Here is a 16,925-nt window from a genome sequence, read left to right as displayed (position 1 = left end):
TGAATTCAGCGGGGTCACTACATACAGAACAACACAGAACTGTGGTCCTGAAAATAAATAAATATTTAGACGGCAACTTTCTTTCCACCGACTCAAAGGCTTAACATGTTAATCACAGTATTATGTCCTCAATTATCTCTCTACGTGTGGATTTTCCAATCGGGGAAACTCTGGCCCAGCCTGGCTCGGGGCACGTTCCTTCTAGCCAGGAGCGGAGCTGGGGGAGGGGAGCGCAGACCCCTCCTCCCTCCCAGGCAGCTGCTCTTTGCGCTGCTCCACCAGGCCACTGAGAGTGAGGCTGCACTTCTGGACCCAGACCCATCACAAAATCATAACACAACAACGTGAGACAGGAAACGAAGCGGGAACCTAACTTCCATTAGCATTTCCTTTGCTCAAACTGAGAGCACATACTCCCAAAGAAATAAATTCACATTCCAGTTCTCTTTCTACCTTTTCTCTGTGCATTGTGGAAGAGAAATAAAGATCTCTTTGTCAGTTCAGATGGGCGGCTTTTCATGTGCGATGCTGCAGAGCCGAGAGCACTTCAGACTCTGCAGAGAACAAAGGCCAGCTTGCCTACTTACCTGATTATGGAGAAATGTCCATCTTTAGCACTGTCTTCGCCTAATACACCAGCTGCCACCAGCATTCAATCACATTCCAGCAAGACTTCTAACAAAGGTATGAAACCCACCTCAAATTTGAGAAGATAAAAACTCATAAAACGAAAACATATGTAGATTATTGTCCTGTTAATCCCACCTTCCAATCCCCCAATCACTGGGGCCTAAGGGGGCTAGCTAGAGCTGAAGCCAGGCTCCAAATGAGTCATTTGAAACATTCAAATTCTATGCATACCATTGTATCTCATCTACTTGCATGAGAATATAAATGCATTGTACATTAGTTTGCCTGGGATATGACGCTACTGAACCTACCATCTTTAGCGTGCTAATTCCATTATGTAGTATTTTCCCTTCCTCTCAGTGAAGACTTATCCAATCTGCTTTTCAACCACCACAGTATTCTCTAAGAGTTAAAAACTGAATTACTTCGTTGAGGTTAAGAATGCTAGATGGAAGCAAATCCTTCTGATGAATTTCTAAATGCCTTTTAGAAACAAGGATGGGAGCTGGAGATGGTAAATTTTGTGCTTATTATTTTCTTTCCTTTCACTTAGCCCAGGATTCCAGTTTGTGAAACTGAGGTGTCCTTACTGCATATCCAAGTGAGTGAGTTTTTAGGAAAAAAAAAAAAAAAAGCATTTGGCATACACAGAGCTGATGTCACCACACCATCTGAGAAAACTATATATCCAGGGACATTTTACCGATGCCTGGGGTGATCATGAATCCCACTGATCACCTGGACAGTCCTGGTTTTTGCCTGTTGTCCTGGAGAACTATTAATAGCACCCCTTTTCACACTTCAAAGTGTTCTGGTTTGGATGATAAATTATATAGTCCATTTAAGTTATTTCCCATCAGTAGCATACGTAAACAAGTATTGGGTAACATAATTTATGGATGTCTGTGTTGAGGGTCCTTCTCAACTTCTAAAGCAGAAGTTCAACTTCATATTGATAAACCATACTATTGAAACCAAGCAGGACCCTGCGGGGCCTTCCTATATACAAAAGCCTTTATGTGTCCCCCATTTCTTGTTTGTAGGAAAAGGACTTCAGCCTCCTAGACCTTCCCTGAGTTCCAAAGGGCAGATTCAAACAGTTGCTAATCAGGGAAGTGAGGGAATGCAGAAACAAAGGAGGAGCAGCTAAGAAACAATAGCGCACCAGAGATGGGGCAGCATCCTGGTTCCTCCTCAAGGAATATACACGGCAGTATATCTCTGAGTCCTTCTGCAGGAACTAAGGCCCCCCCCCCAGGGGGAGGATGGTAACCTCAGGCTGAGCATAGGATTCCTGGAGCACCGCCCTGTTACCTCACCACCAACCAATCAGAAGAAAGTCACACACCCTGGAGCCCTCACCCCAAATTTTGCCTATGAAAACTTCTCCCCCCAAACCATCAGAGAGTTCAGGTTTTTTGAGCACCAGCCACCTGTTCTTCTTGCTCAGCCCTGCAATAAACTTTCTCTGCTCCAAACTCCGACACTTCAGTTTGTTTGGACTCACCGTGCATTGAGCACACGAACTTGCGTTTGGCAACACTATACTGATACTTCACATCAATATTTCATATTGACACTAACATTTTAAAATCATTTTCAGGTACTTTGATTTTTTTTTCTTCTTTTGGATCCATACAACAAGACCCCTATAGTGTGAGCAGAGGTATTAGTATCCTTATTTACAGCTAAGACAAGGATCATTGATGTGCACAAGACCAGACAGTAAGTCTTCTTATTCCTACTCTAGAGATGCTCTTTCTAGTAAACTATAATAGAAACCTATGGAAGAGAATTGAGATCTGACTCTCTTTGATACAGCATTCAGCTTATTATTCTAAGTTTTAACTCAAGCTTACTTTCCTAGCAAAAGGAGGCCTTGGAAACAAACCCTACAGTTTTTTTTGTGGCCTGACAATGACTGTTTCACAACAATTGAATTTCCTATCTCTCTGGATCAAATAAAATTACAACCCGAGATTAAAACAAGATCTGTCCATCAGATTAAAACAAGACTTTTAAAATTATAACGTGAGTGAGGTTTGGACCGTAGAAGGAAAGGGACTCAGGGCAGTGTTTATAAGGCTTTACATGTGAATTCAGACAAGTTGTTAAAGTCTTGAAGCTCTGTCCTCTAGATTAAAGAGAAATGGATCACGGCACAAACATTTTCCACCATGGGCGTTTCCTAAAGCATCATCTAGCTAGTGGTTTCTTTACATCCATCCTAGAGGCATTGGGACCTAGGTCACCACAGAGCACTGAAGACTGAACGTCCTCTTGCCATGACTTCCAGGACACCGGGCCCTCCTGATTCAACCTCTCTGGCCACTCTACATCCTTCTCTACCAGACGCTTGAATTTGTGCATTCAACAGCATTCCTCACAGCTTGGTCCTAGACACTCCTCCCTTCTCAGCCATCAGTAGAAGCTATCAACTGGCAGAGGTGCGCCACTTCCAATACATGTGTTTTGTTTGGCCCTGATCAACTTTTTAAATTGAGCCAACATTTAAAACCAAGACATTTTGTGGTAAAATCCAGATTCCTGGCCTTGGCTGAAAAATCCCTATAATTATGATATGGCAATATACAGCTGGAGTAGACAGTCCCAGTCACTGACTCAAACAAAATATGCATGTGGCCTACATTCTCATATGTTACCTGCCTGGCCCCTATGGGCACTGGAGTTTGCAATCTCTGTTCCACATACCTACCACGGCTTCAGGGACCATCTTTCTGCACACAAACAATATCCATTTGGACATTTTCTGATGCCGAGCTCCACACACCTGCGTGTCCTGAGGTCCAGACTACATATCTGTGTGTCCACTAAGGTCCAGACATACACATCACATGTCCTCTGTGTTTACCCTTAAACATATATGTCCTCTGTGGTCCAGCGCCACATATCCAGCTTCCTGCCCAACATCTCCAATTGAGTGATACAAACAAGGACATCTCATATGCACCATCTCCAAAACTTCTCTTTCTCCCAAATTTGACCACCAGTGTGGTTTATCTCAGGAAAAAAAATTATTATTTCAAGCTAGACATCTGAGAATCATATCAGACACCGCCTTATCCTTCAACCTCTACATTCAATAATCACCAAGTTCTATTGATTTACCTCCAAAACATCTTTCTAATGCTTCCATCTTCACTTTATCCACCTTGAATCATACCACCATTTCCATCCTAAACTATGCAGTCATTTCCTAATGGGTCTTCCCACATGCATACCTGCATCCTTCCAATCCATTACCCTGATTAAAATTTCTCAGTGGCTTCCCATTATTTTGCATCCTTCAAGAGGACCTCCACATCCTTTATGAGCTGACCCTCCAAATACTTTCAGTACCGTTTTCCCTGAATATTCTCCTCTACAAGTTCACTGGCTTTCTCTCAGTTTTTTTTGAAGATGCAGCATTCTTTCCTGATGCAAGGCCCTCAGACAAATTCTCTCTCCCTGACACTTACCACCCCACCTCTCCCCGTTTTGACCAGGTCAGCCTTTCCCAAACTGTTTCACTACCCTGGTAGATATGTGTAATGTTTGTAAAGCACGCTGGGGGAATAAATAAGACCATCCCCAGCTAAAGACGACCATCCTTGAGTTCTGCCCCAGCCCCCAAGCCTGGCTGCCCCCGAGCGCTGAAGACAACAATTTCTCAGCTGGCCTCTGTAACCCACGTTCACCACCGTGCCCCAGCACACCTGCTGGGAGATACTTATGGCTCAAATGAGTGATTCTCAAAAAGTGTGGTCCCTGAATTGGCAGCATCAGTATCACCTGGGAACATGCTAGAAATGCAAATCAGCTCCACCCCAAACGTACTGAATTAGAAACTCTGGGGTGAGGCCCAGCCCTCGGAGTTTTTCAAATGATCTGGCTGATTCTGATGCACACTGAAGTTTAAGAACTACTGATCTAGATAACATTGCTGATAATTCCAGCTCATGTCTCACACTTCGTCTAGAAAGTCTTCTCTGACCCTCACGATAGGTCGGGTCCCCTGCTGTTTATTTTCATAGCACAAAGTACTTGTCTCTCACAATACATAACGCAAGTATACCAATTAGTTATCTGTGTTTCACGTCTTCACAGCACACTGTAATCTCTATGAAGCTAAAAACCAATTCTGTCTTATTTACTTTGATCCACAGTGTATGGAGAAAAGAGGGAGAGGGCGCTTTAACAAGAACAAGGAAACATTCCCCTCTATTTGACAAGTCCTCAAGGCGTTAAAAATATCGAACTGGACATTCTCTGCCTAGACATTTGGAAACCTAAGTCCAAGACCTTATTTCAGGTTGAGTGCACAGAACGTGCGGCTAGAAAGGAGAGACTCACCGACGAAGGCCGGCGGCTGAGATTCGACAGCGTGATATTAACTGCTGCGTGCTGGGGGAGAGGACTCACCGGCCGTGGGCCTGCCTGCGTGCTGTGGAAAAGCGAGGTCCTTTTAGCCATCCTACGGTTCTTGCTCGGTGGGGAGCCCAGAGCCCTTCTGGCCCCAGGCCGCATGTGCATGTCCTCTCCGGAAGTCAGAAGCCTCCGGGCCACCATCCTACTCTGCACTGGTTGAAGGGACTGTCCCGGTCACAAACAGGACCGCCCACTAGGGTTCCACTGGTCATTTTATCCCTCAACCTGCTCCTGGGCTGGGGAACAGAGAGCTAACCGGTCTCCAGCCTGCCCACACGCTGTGGACATGAGATCCCTTCTGGCCACCTTACAGGGCTGCCTTAGAGTGGAGCCAAGAGCTCTTCCGGTTAACAACCTGCCCGTGTGCTGAGGAAGGGAGAATCTTCTTGGCCACTGTCCTTCCTCCCTGCTGGTGCGTCCAGCTCCCTTCCGGCTACCCACTGATCATCACTGCGGAACCAATTCGAGGCCCTTCTGGCCACCAGCCGGCCTGAAATCCGTGGATCCTTCAGCAGCCCATTTTGCGGCAGACGGGAGAACTAAAACGCCTTCCACTCTCAGGCCTCCAGAGTGCTGTGGAAGACAAATGCCTTTTGGAGATTCTTTCCTGTGGCGCCCTGGTGTCCCAGAGGGCCTTCCGGTCTCCAACTGAACACCCCGCGTGGTTTCCAAGCCATTCGGGCCCGCAGCCTCTTCCTGCGTGCTGGGGAACCTGCCCAGAGCTGTGCACCGGCCTCACGTGCTTTAAAGCCGAGGACCCTTTGTTCCTTCAACACCAGCCGCATTTCGAGGAAACAGGAGCCCTCTCGGCTACCATCGTACCGGCATCCTGGTGTCCCGAGAGCCCTTCCTGCCAGAAACCTGGCCACGCACTAGGGTTCCCCCACGTCATTTCGTCCCACAGCCTGCCCCGGTGCTGGGGAACAAAGGGTCATGCAGCCATCAGCCTGCTCGTGTGATGTTGAGTGGAGAGCACTTCTGGCAACTGTACAGGTGTCCGGTACTGGGAAGCCTAGGGCTTCTCTAGCTATTACCCTGCCCGTGAGCTCCTGAGTGAGCTCTTTCAGCCACCATCCTTCCAGTGCACTGGTAACCCGGGGGCCCTTCCACTCACACTCTGACCTCGCGCTGGGGCCATGGACCCTTCGGGTCACCAGACCGCCCACCTGCCACGGTACCCACCTGCACGTGTGCTGGAGAACTGGAGGCTCTTTCGACTGTCAGCCTGCCATGTGCTGTGGAATGGAGAGCCTTTTCAGCCCTTGGGAGGCCCGTTCCACCTGCCGGCCCCAAACCCGCCAGCAAGCTGGTGCTCAGGGGTCCCTTACAGCTTGCACACGTACTGGGGTCACAGGAGAGTGGGAGCCCTCGGGGCACTAGCCTGCCCACTTGCTGTGGAATCTAGAGCCCTGTCGGCGACCATCTTTCTTCCCGCTGTTTCTCCAGGGCCCTTGCTGCCACTATCAGTCCCGCAGTCAGTCCTTTGTGCTGGCGACCTGGGGGAAACTTCAGGCCACCAGCCAACCACACAATAGGATACCGGGAGTTCTTTTGGCTCTCAGACTGTCTACTTGCTGCAGAAACAAGGGTCCTTATAGTGCAAAAGCAGCCATAGACCATATGTAAATGAATGGGCATGGCTGGATTTGGCTTACGGGTGGGTTTTTTTTGGTTTGGTTTGGTTTGTTTGTTTGGTTGGTTGGTTTTGGGCCGCACGGCATGCAAGATCTTAGTCCCCCAACCAGGGTTCGAACCTGTGCCCCCTGCAGTGGAAGTATGGAGTCCTAACCATTGGACCACACGGAAGTCCCCTCACAGCTGTATTTTCTCCTCCAGTAACCTATAATACTAGAACTCTCTAGTTTTGGCCAGGCATATAGCTATACAGAATAAACATTACAGTTCCAAGCCTCCCTTGCAGCTAAGTGATGATGTGTCTAAGTTCTGGGCATTGAGATAGAAGAAGAAGCAACGCATGTGACTCCTAAACCGTGCCCCCAAATGGAAGAGACACAATCTCTCCTTCCCCCTTCCCCTTCCCATTGGCTGGAATGTTGAGGAGAGCCAACCTGGGTCATACAGATGAAGGCAACATCCTAGGGACAAAAAAGCAGCAAGACAGGAGACTGGGACCTTGATGACTTCCTGGAGTAGAGCCACCATATGAGCTCCAACTCTTATATGAAAAAGAAATAAGTTTCCAATTTGTCTAAACCACTATTGTAACTGAGTCACACGCACTTCAAACCATATCCTAACAAATGTGCCTGATTTCACCAGAAATTAAGGAGTGAGGTCAATTCAACTTCTCAATGACAAATGAAAACCGAAGACAGGGACCCAAGCACACGAGTGGGTATGAGAAATATCTCTTGGATCTTTTGACTTCTCTCCATCCCCTCTGCTACTATCTTCTCTTTTAGACCACTGTCCGCTCACCAGCTGAAAACCTCCAATGTTTTCCATTGCTCTTAAAACAGAGACCAGACTCAGAAACATAACCTCCTAGTTCTCTCATCTACAACGCTCTCCAGCCTCATACACACGGAACTCACTTCATCTCCCCACTCTAGCTGCACCATTTTCCTTCCCATTGTACTTGCCGTTGCTCCTCTACGTGCTGTCACCTCTGCCTGGAATGGTCTTCTTCTGTACCCTTATCCCTGAGTTCACCCAAGCCTACCTTTCAGACCTCAGCTCAAACATCACTTCCAGACCTGGACCTCCGTGATTCGGCAAAGGTCACGTTATAGGCTCTCCTGGCACCGTGAACCTGTTTGTCAAGGGCTTGCCTCAGTTGCAGTTTTCCATTGGCTTTGTGATTCTTTGCTTAACTGTAAGCTGTGTGAGGGTAGGAACTGTGTCTAATTTTGCTCACCACTGTAGCCTTAGGCAGGGTTCCCACAAAGTAGGAAAATGAATCGTCATGACATAGGCCCGCATTGCAAGGGCAAGGTAACGTGCTTCATAATGGAATTTGGACTTGCCCTATGTCACTTAGGATTATCGGCTGCATAGAATAGAAAAAAAAGACAATGGCTTAAATCAGATAAGAAGTTTCTTTCCAACCCATATAAAATATGTGTGGAAGTAGGAGGTTCAGAACTGGAGTATTCTAGCTCTATAAAGTTGCCAGGGATCCAGGTACCTTCCAGCCAGCCATTCTGCCATCCCTAGGATGTGATTCTTGTTGTTATGGTTCAGTCTGGCTGCTAGAGCTCCAGCCATCACATCCGTTCCAGGTAGCAAATTTGAGGAATGGAGAAAAGGGCCTGCCCCCTTTTTTTTTTTTTTTTTTTTTTTTGTGGTATGCGGGCCTCTCACTGTTGTGGCTTCTCCCGTTGCGGAGCACAGGCTCCGGACGCACAGGCTCAGCGGCCATGGCTCACGGGCCTAGCCGCTCCGCGGCATATGGGATCTTCCCGGACCGGGGCACGAACCCGTGTCCCCCGCATCGGCAGGCGGACTCTCAACCACTGCGCCACCAGGGAAGCCCTGCCCCCTTTTTTTTTAAGGTGACTTCCTAGAAACACGGAACAACACGTCCTTATCCAAAACTTAGTCAAATTGGCCACTCTTCCCTGAAAGAGAGGCCAAGAAATGTGGTCTTTCAGCTGCACTACAATGTGTCCAGGTAAAAATCGGTGTTTGGTTACTAAAGGACATAGGGAGTGCTTTCTCTCCCTAGTAAACTGCCCTAAAACAGTGGCTTAAAATAACAACCACCAAAAAATAAGTAAAAATAACAATAATCATTTTGTTCTCTCTCATGGGTCTATGGGTTGAGTCGTCTCAGCTGGGCAATTCTTCTGCTGGTCGCACAGAACTGTAGTCAACTAAGATGCTGGGACACGTGGGCCCCTCTCCCTCTCATTATGGTCTCATGGCCTCTCCTCTCCATGTGATCTCTCTCCAACAGCATGGCCTAAAACACAGAGCAGAAGCTTCCAAACCTTCTCAAAGCTTAGGCATAGCGTCACTTCCCCACCTTCTACGGGTCAAAGCAGTCAAAGGGCCAGTCCAAGTTCAAGAGGAGGAGAAATAAACTGCACTTCTCTATGTGGGGAGTGACAGAATTTGCAGCCGTCTTCAATCCTCCACCAGGAGAATGGATATTTGGAAACAATTAGCAGCCTTTGTCTCATGTCCCTTCAAGACAAACCACCTAAGAGACTAAGAGAGGAACCACTGCTATATAAAACTCATGAAAAGAAACACTAGCCATTATGCTTAGAAGCTAAAGGAAATCAGAGTAAGACCAATGAGGGAATTCCCTGGCGGTCCAGTGGTTAGGACTCGGTGCTTCCGCTTCAGGGAGCCTGGTTTCGATCCCTGGTCAGGGAACTGAGATCCCACAAGCCATGTGGCCAAAAACAAACAAACAAACAAAAAAAGAAAAAAACAAAGAGTAAGACTAATGATAATCTCACAGTAACCCTCAAGCCAGCTCTTCATAAAGCCCTAGGAGGGCTTCCCTGGTGGCGCAGTGGTTGAGAGTCCGCCTGCCGATGCAGGGGACATGGATTCGTGCCCCGGTCTGGAAAGATCCCACATGCCGCGGAGCGGCTAGGCCCGTGAGCCATGGCCGCTGAGCCTGCGCGTCCGGAGCCTGTGCTCCACAACGGGAGAGGCCAAGACAGTGAGAGGCCTGCGTACCGCAGGAAAAAAAAACAAAAAAAGGCCTTGTAAACGTTTAAAACACTAACTGTTGGTAAAATAATCTGTGCCCATTAACAAGCAATCAAGAACAGAGAATTCATAGGAGAGGAAATACAACTGGCCGATTGCCACATAAAATACTTGACCTCACTAATAATGAAAGAAACGCGCATAAAAACAATAATAAGCTATTAGGTTTTGTTCATCAAGGTAACAGTATTTAACAAGATTGAAAATACCCAGTGTTATCGATGGTATTTGTGGGTGTATAAAGAGGAACGATCTTTTTAAAGGGCATTTTGTCAATATCTATAAAGTTTAATCCGTATGTACCTTTCAATGGAACAATTCCAATCTCGTCGATAGTTCGTAAAAATTATATGAGTATTCAGATATATATATAATAATATGCATTTCAGTATCCATATAGCACAGAGAATCAGCTAACTTCTATTTAGCATCTGCAATGTATCACTATGCTGCAGGTACTTTTATTATTCCTGCCTTTCGGGTGAGGAAACTGAATCCTGAGAGGTTAGTTAGGTTGTCTCAGGCCACACAGCCAGAAAGCAGAAGGAATGGGATCCAAGCCAGGTCTCCCTGATTCCAGAGCCGAAGTTCTTCCGCACTGCACATTCTCCCCCAGACATCCTCAAAAACCTTCTGAAGCTTGGCAGATATGCACTGCCTCAGGATGACCTTTCTTCTCATTTATCCTTGCCATCTTACTGGTAGTTTAAGCCACTCAGAAGGGCAAGAGATAGAACTGCTGGGGTGAGGGAGGAATATTACCCAGCCTGGAGTTAGAAGAACTAGATTCAAGTATGCAGCTATTGAAGTAAATGAGTTTTGAGGGGAAAAAAAGCTATAATATGTAATGCTGGCAAGGTTGTAGCAAAACTGATACATTCGTATATCGCTAGTTGTGGAGTAAATTGGTTCAACTAGTTAGAGAAATTTTGGGCAACATTTCAAAACAGACATGAAAATGTTCACACTCGTTGATCAGTAATCCCATTCTTAGAAATTAAAGGAAATAATGCAAAAGGATAGTTAAGCGCACAGAGGGTTTCATTATAATGTTATTTGTAAAAACAACAACAATTAAAATAACAAATGTCCAATATGGGGAAATGATGAAACAACAGATTCAGGCTTTGTATTTGACAAGAACCACAGCTGTTCACCTTTTTTCTCTGAGTCCTTTGGCTCTTCAAGCCCCGATCCTCATACAGCCCCGGGTGCTTGTGTTAAATAAAACAGCAACAATCAGCAAGGCACGCAGAGGTCTGCACAGCCAGAATGGAGTCAGCCCAATGTTTTCTTCACATCAAACAAACCGAGAACGCGCTCCACCTGCCCTCTTTTAGCTCTGCATAAGTCTCCACTCTTTAGCACATTTGCTGTTTACGGTTGCAACTCCCTCACAGTTTTCTCGTCATTTCCAAAATGTTTTCTTCCCTGAAGTTGTGCATAAGCTTACGGCATTCAGGACGCCCGCCAGGGCTCTGAGAGGCGCCGGGGCCAAATCACAACTTTGCTAACTGCGAAGCCTCGCCAAGAGATGACCTATAACTATAAGAAATACATCAAATGGTGATTATGTTTATTGATGTCAAGCTGCATTTTTTTTTTTAACAATGAGCTGTGTTCCAAGAGAGCCAGCATTCTTTCCTGGCCAATGCCCAGCTCTGCAAGCTGCTTACAAACTACATGCACAGAGTAGAACTGGTTCTGGGAGTTTTGTCCGAAGGGCCCACGAGAAGCTGTTTGAAAACACTGAACACTGCGGGGAGGCTGCCAGTTTCGAGGATGGTGTGAGGTAGAACAGTCATCATCATGAGTGAACAATTATGGGATGGAAACAATACACCAAATGCTTTAGAGAGTTAAAATGTTCCCTGCCCGATGGCCGCATGTTCCATGACATTATTTTCTTTGTGTGCTTATGGCAATTTTTAAATTGCCCTTCATTATAAATTGTGTTTACAATATAGGTGACCTCCTTTTCCTACATTTTCTAATACTGCCAGGAAGTGATGATCTAGGTGTCTGAATCTGGTATACATCTTTCTCTTGGTTACTCTCTTTTTTTCTCCATTCTATCTTTAAGATTTTTCAAAGTCACCTGCTTTTCTACAAAAACTCTTTTCATAGAAGGTAGCTGAGAGTAGAGAAGGGGTGTGATTCACAAGTCCCCAAGTGTCGTCTCCTGCCTGCCCCAGCAAGCTGTGTGACTGTGGACAGGTCAGTTCACCCCTCTCTGACCCTCAAGCTACTCATCCGTAAAATGGGCAAGATTCACAGAGGTAAGGGCTGCTGACTTGAGTCTGACCGCCAGGGTTCACATCCTGGCTCCAGCTCTGTGACCTTGGGCAAACTCTTCCCTCCAGTGCCTGGGGTGACCAACCATCCTACTTTGCCCAGGAATGAAGGATCTGCAGGGCTCTCAGTGTGAAAACAGGGACCAGCTGGTCACTCTTTCTGTACCTAAATTTCCTCAGCTGTAAGAGAGGGATTATAATAGAACCACCCTCCTAGGGCAGTCGTTAGGATTAATCAGTCATTGTGTAAAGCACTTAGGACAATGTCTGGCACGTGTCGGCTGTTATTCTCAGGACTGTCTTCTCTCCTCCATCCCCCTCATTTACTACTTCACCATCTCCCTTTCTCCTCTCTTCTATTTAATAGCTTAAAGTCTTAAATATGATCATATTTAGTACTAAACCCGACGTGCTATGAAAGCCTTTGTTTCACTTACCACTACAGACAATACCAACGATGCCTTCAAAATGTTGTTAAGCAGTTTGATAGAGCTCTCATTGGAATGTCACAATCTCCCCTTAGTGTAATGCAATAAAAAGGTTACTCTAATGTCGTTTCCTTTACGTAAATAACACCAAAATGCTTCAACCCAAAAGCTGGAGAAGAAAGGAGGAGGGTGAGGAGAAACAGGCAAGGGTTGGTCCATAATGGGCAGCATTTCCTGGGCCAGTTTCCCTTCCTGACTTTGATGAAACATTTCCAGATGAGATATTTCTGCATTCCTTGCAGCGGGAGCCAATCCTGAAGATGGGATGCTTTGGAAGGTGCGGGGGGGGGGGGGGGGGGGGGGGGGGGGGGGGGGGGAGGGGGGGAGTTGTGGGAGAGGTGCCTGTAAACAAACAAACGCAGATGAACCCTCCAAAAACAAGGCCCATCTGGAGAGGAAAACAGCGACTCAACGTGTGCCCAAAGCAAGCGGGACCTCGCAGAGACATGAGAGTCTTTGAACAAACCTCTCCTCTCCCTTTTCCCTCCCCACCCTGTGAAGCCTAAAACCTAAGTGGGCCATGTTTCTGGAGGGGATAGAGGGAAGAGGGTGAAAGAAAGGTCTGGCATCTTCTTTGATGATCAGACCCTTTCACAGTTGGCAAAGAGTAAAAAGCCCTTTCTGGGTATTTTTGCCTGGGGCCCCAGAATTCAAATCAGCTGATCTTTGTTTACAATTCCCAGTGCGGGGTACATACCACCCCACCCCCAAAGCCAGGCCTGTAACAGAAAGCAAGCAAGCGACAAGAGCGAGCTGGCCTGGAATTGATTCTCCAGTGTGGAAATTGTCAACAACCGCATTTTCTATTTGTACTATTTAAAAGATAGTGTTGGTGGTCTCTTCGTTTCTCAGAAAAGGGAAATTTTACACCTGTTAGATTATAGACTTGGAGCTATTTATTAGGGAGAACATACGGTGACAGATAACGCCAACTCTCCATTATCCATGAAAAGAAATAAGTAAAAATCACTCCTGGGTCTAAATTTTACTTGAACTGTGGGCTTCAATCTCCTTTCCTTCCAGCCTTTGTGGGATTCTCGGAGCAAAGTACATTGGTTTTAATTTCTTCTGAGTCCCTTGCAAACCTTAGGCTGGGCGAGTAAGAAACAATGAAATGGCCCCCAACGGTAGTAAAGCGGGGATTGAGGAAAGAGAATGAGGCCGGGATCAAAAAGGGGTGAGAGAGGGGACAGGGATGAGCGCCCACCCCCACGAGAACGAGAAACCAATCGCCATTTCCCCATTAAAATACCTTCTACACTCCCACAGTCACAGTGCAATTCTCGGGTTCAGGAAAGATGTCCTAAGCTGCTCCTGGGTGCCAGGAACTGTGCTAAGAGCCGCAAAGTCTGAAGTGCGGGAAGGAATGTGAAGTTCAGAGGCACACGCAACACAACGTGTCAGGCGGGTGTGAGAAACCCACGATTTCCCACTCAAAGAAATCTCTTTGGGATCTTCTCATTTAATCCCCCAAGGAAAACTGCGTCGGCTGACTTTCGGTGCATTTGCATCTGAGCAGATTGATGAGCTCTCCTTCTGCCACCTTTTCTGCCTCGACTCTCGGCGTCGGTCCTTTTCCAGGGGATATAGGTGACTCTGCGCCCCTCCCCGCCGGCCACCTCCCCGCCGCGCCCTCTCGCGGGCGTCCCGGTCCGGCCCCTCCTCCCGGAGCGTCGGCGCCCTCGGGGGTCAGCGGGGGCGCGGTCTTGGCTCTGCTCCCCCGGCGCCCGGGTCCCGGGAGGTGACCCGACGACGTGGGGCGTCCACGTGGCCACCGCAGGGCCTCCAGCAGCTACCCCAGCCCCGGGTGGGGGCGCCTCCTTCCCGACGAGGAAACCCAGGCCGCCGAGGCCAAGCGGACCCAGCGGACGCCCTGCCCGCCCGCCGGGTAGACCCGGGCACGTCGGTGCCCGCGGCCCTGCCTCAGCCGCCCCAAGAGGCCCCTGGGCCGCGAGGGTCCCCTTTCTCCTCCATCGTCGCCCTCCTCTCGGCTCGGGAGCCTCCCCCCTTCCCCCAAAGACGCTGAATGGCCTCGAAACGGATTCCGGGTGGGTTGGAAAGTCGGGGGGCAGAAGGGGGGCCTCTGGAGAGAGGACGGAACTGCCCCAGATTTGGAGGAGACGCCTGTCAGAGCGTGGAATGTAAGCCCTTCTGCGCACTTATTTTTATTCCGGGGGCCTTTCTTCCTCGTCCTCCTCCTCTATTTTTTCCCCTTCTGTTCAGCTATTTGTGTTTTCTGATCGGGTAAGTGATTTGCGGCAGGAAATTGGATATCTTTATTCCAGAGGCACTGTGGTTCTAATGGTATCTATTCCAGAACCACCAGCTATGTCTTAGTTGCGGGCTTTTTTTTCTTTCTTTTTCCTTGCAGGTTACTTTGTGATGAAGAGAACAGAGCGCTGTTCAGCCTCGGCATCTTCCCTCCTCCCTTCAACACAATGCAACTCTTAATTAAATACGGGACACCCACGCCTCCCTTCCCACAGACCCCTTCCGTCTGCTCCCCCCAACTCTGAAATACCAGCCTTTCATGGGCAGGGAAAGCCTCGTGTTGAACTTCCCAATTAGCGAGACACATCGCAAAATAAGAGATTCTAAAAGAGCTATCACTCCTATTTTTGGACTCTTCCTTTCTAGGCCTTACCTAGTACGCGTTTTGGTGACCTTAGTATGACTTGAAAATCCTGCAGGGCTGAGGACATGAGACTGCAGACACGCAGGTCTTAAGAAGCACGATTTGTGTTTTTGTGGCTGATGAGCTAGGATTAATACACTCATTGAAAAAGAAATAAGTTATAGATCGATTTGAACCGGGAATTTTTCATCTTTGTAAAAGCTTCATCAGTAACTTTTTTTTTTTTTTTTTTTTTTTTTTACCAGAGGTTCTAAGAGCTTCAAGAAAAGTCATCCTTTCCAGGTAGAACAGTCAAAGAGGGTGGACAAGAACCTTGCTTTCTCTTTTCTCCATTTCTGGCCACACCAAGAGGGAGGAGATGATTTGTGAGTAGTGGAGAGTGCTGGACTCTGGGCTTCGACGATTTTCTGATGCGAAGATTCAGATGCCTGGGGGAGATGCAGGGCGGTGGCCCGATTCCCGGCGAGGCACAAAGTAGGCAGCCATCAAGTGAGAGATGGGGGACCCTAGAGTCGGAGGTGGAGGAATCACAGAGAGGGAAGGTGGGGGATCATCAAGTCAAAAAAGGGAGAATCCTAGAATCCGAAGGTGGGGTATTCTAGAGTCAGAAGGTGGGGAGGGCGGGTATCATAGAGCCAGAATGTAGGAGTGCTGCAGAGACCGATTTCAAATGAAAGAAATATCAGAGTAGCTACCTTCAGATGACCCCTCCCTAGGGACTGAGGGCGCAGGCGGCCAGGCCTCCACGAACACCCCACAGACAGCGGATTCAGCCTTCCAGCTGATGGTGCAGCCTCTGCACGCTTGCCTTAGCGCCACCCCCAATTATTCCACTTCTCGGGCCAGTGTTTCCTGAGGTTCGCCAGCAAGAATCCACCCAGCAATTATCTCCCCTCTCGCGCTCATGGGGGGACATTAACCACGAACGCGCTGGAGAAGAAAGGTACAGATGGGTCTTTTATTGCACACTTGGAAATGTTTCCAAGGCTTTTGTTTTCTTCCCCCATTCATTCCTGCCGGATCACGGGGATCTGCCAACTTCAGTCCCCAGAGGCTGCGGCGGGAGGGCCCGGTCCGCCCCGAGCCCCCGCTAGGGGGCGCGCTCTGGCCGTGGCGCCGAGCCGAGCGCGCGAGGGGGCTCGGCTGCGAGGACGCCGACAGCCGGGATCTGCGGGGCCTCGGAACCGACGCCGGCGTCGGGTCCCTGCCTGCTCGCGACCCGAGCTCCTACCCGTGCCCCCACCACGTCCCGGGGCGCCGGGAGCAGCAGCTACAGAGTAACGGCTGCACGGGGGACGCCTCGACCCTGGACGCACCCGGGGGCCCGCCGTCCGGCGATGGAGAGAGGAAACCAGGTGGTGATGATTACAGGGAGCCAAGACATTTCCCTCTCCGCCCTGGAAACCTGGGGGGTGGGTTAGGCAGGAGATGGGGGGCTCCGGCCAAGGGACTCAGGGTGACAGCCCAACCACTTGCTTCTCGCCCGTGGGAGGGGACCGCCCCCCGAGGGCAGACGTGAGGCTGTGGCCATCTCGCCTGGCTTTGTGCTTGGAGCCAGGCTGGAAAATGCCTCGGTTGACCGCCTGGGTGGATGATTGGAAGTGGCGGGGGTGGGGGTGGGGCTGTTTTCTCTCTAGTTCTCGCTCCCCCGACCCGTTTCCCCTGGCTGCTGACGGGCAACCGAAAGTGGCGAAGTTTGAAAATAAGGGGAGTTGTCCTAACACAGCAATCACACCCACACGTCCATACCTTGAGGGCTCG

Source organism: Phocoena sinus, chromosome X (genome assembly GCF_008692025.1).
Source record: "Phocoena sinus isolate mPhoSin1 chromosome X, mPhoSin1.pri, whole genome shotgun sequence".
Taxonomy (NCBI): Eukaryota; Metazoa; Chordata; class Mammalia; order Artiodactyla; family Phocoenidae; genus Phocoena; species Phocoena sinus.
This window is presented reverse-complemented; position numbering follows the sequence as displayed.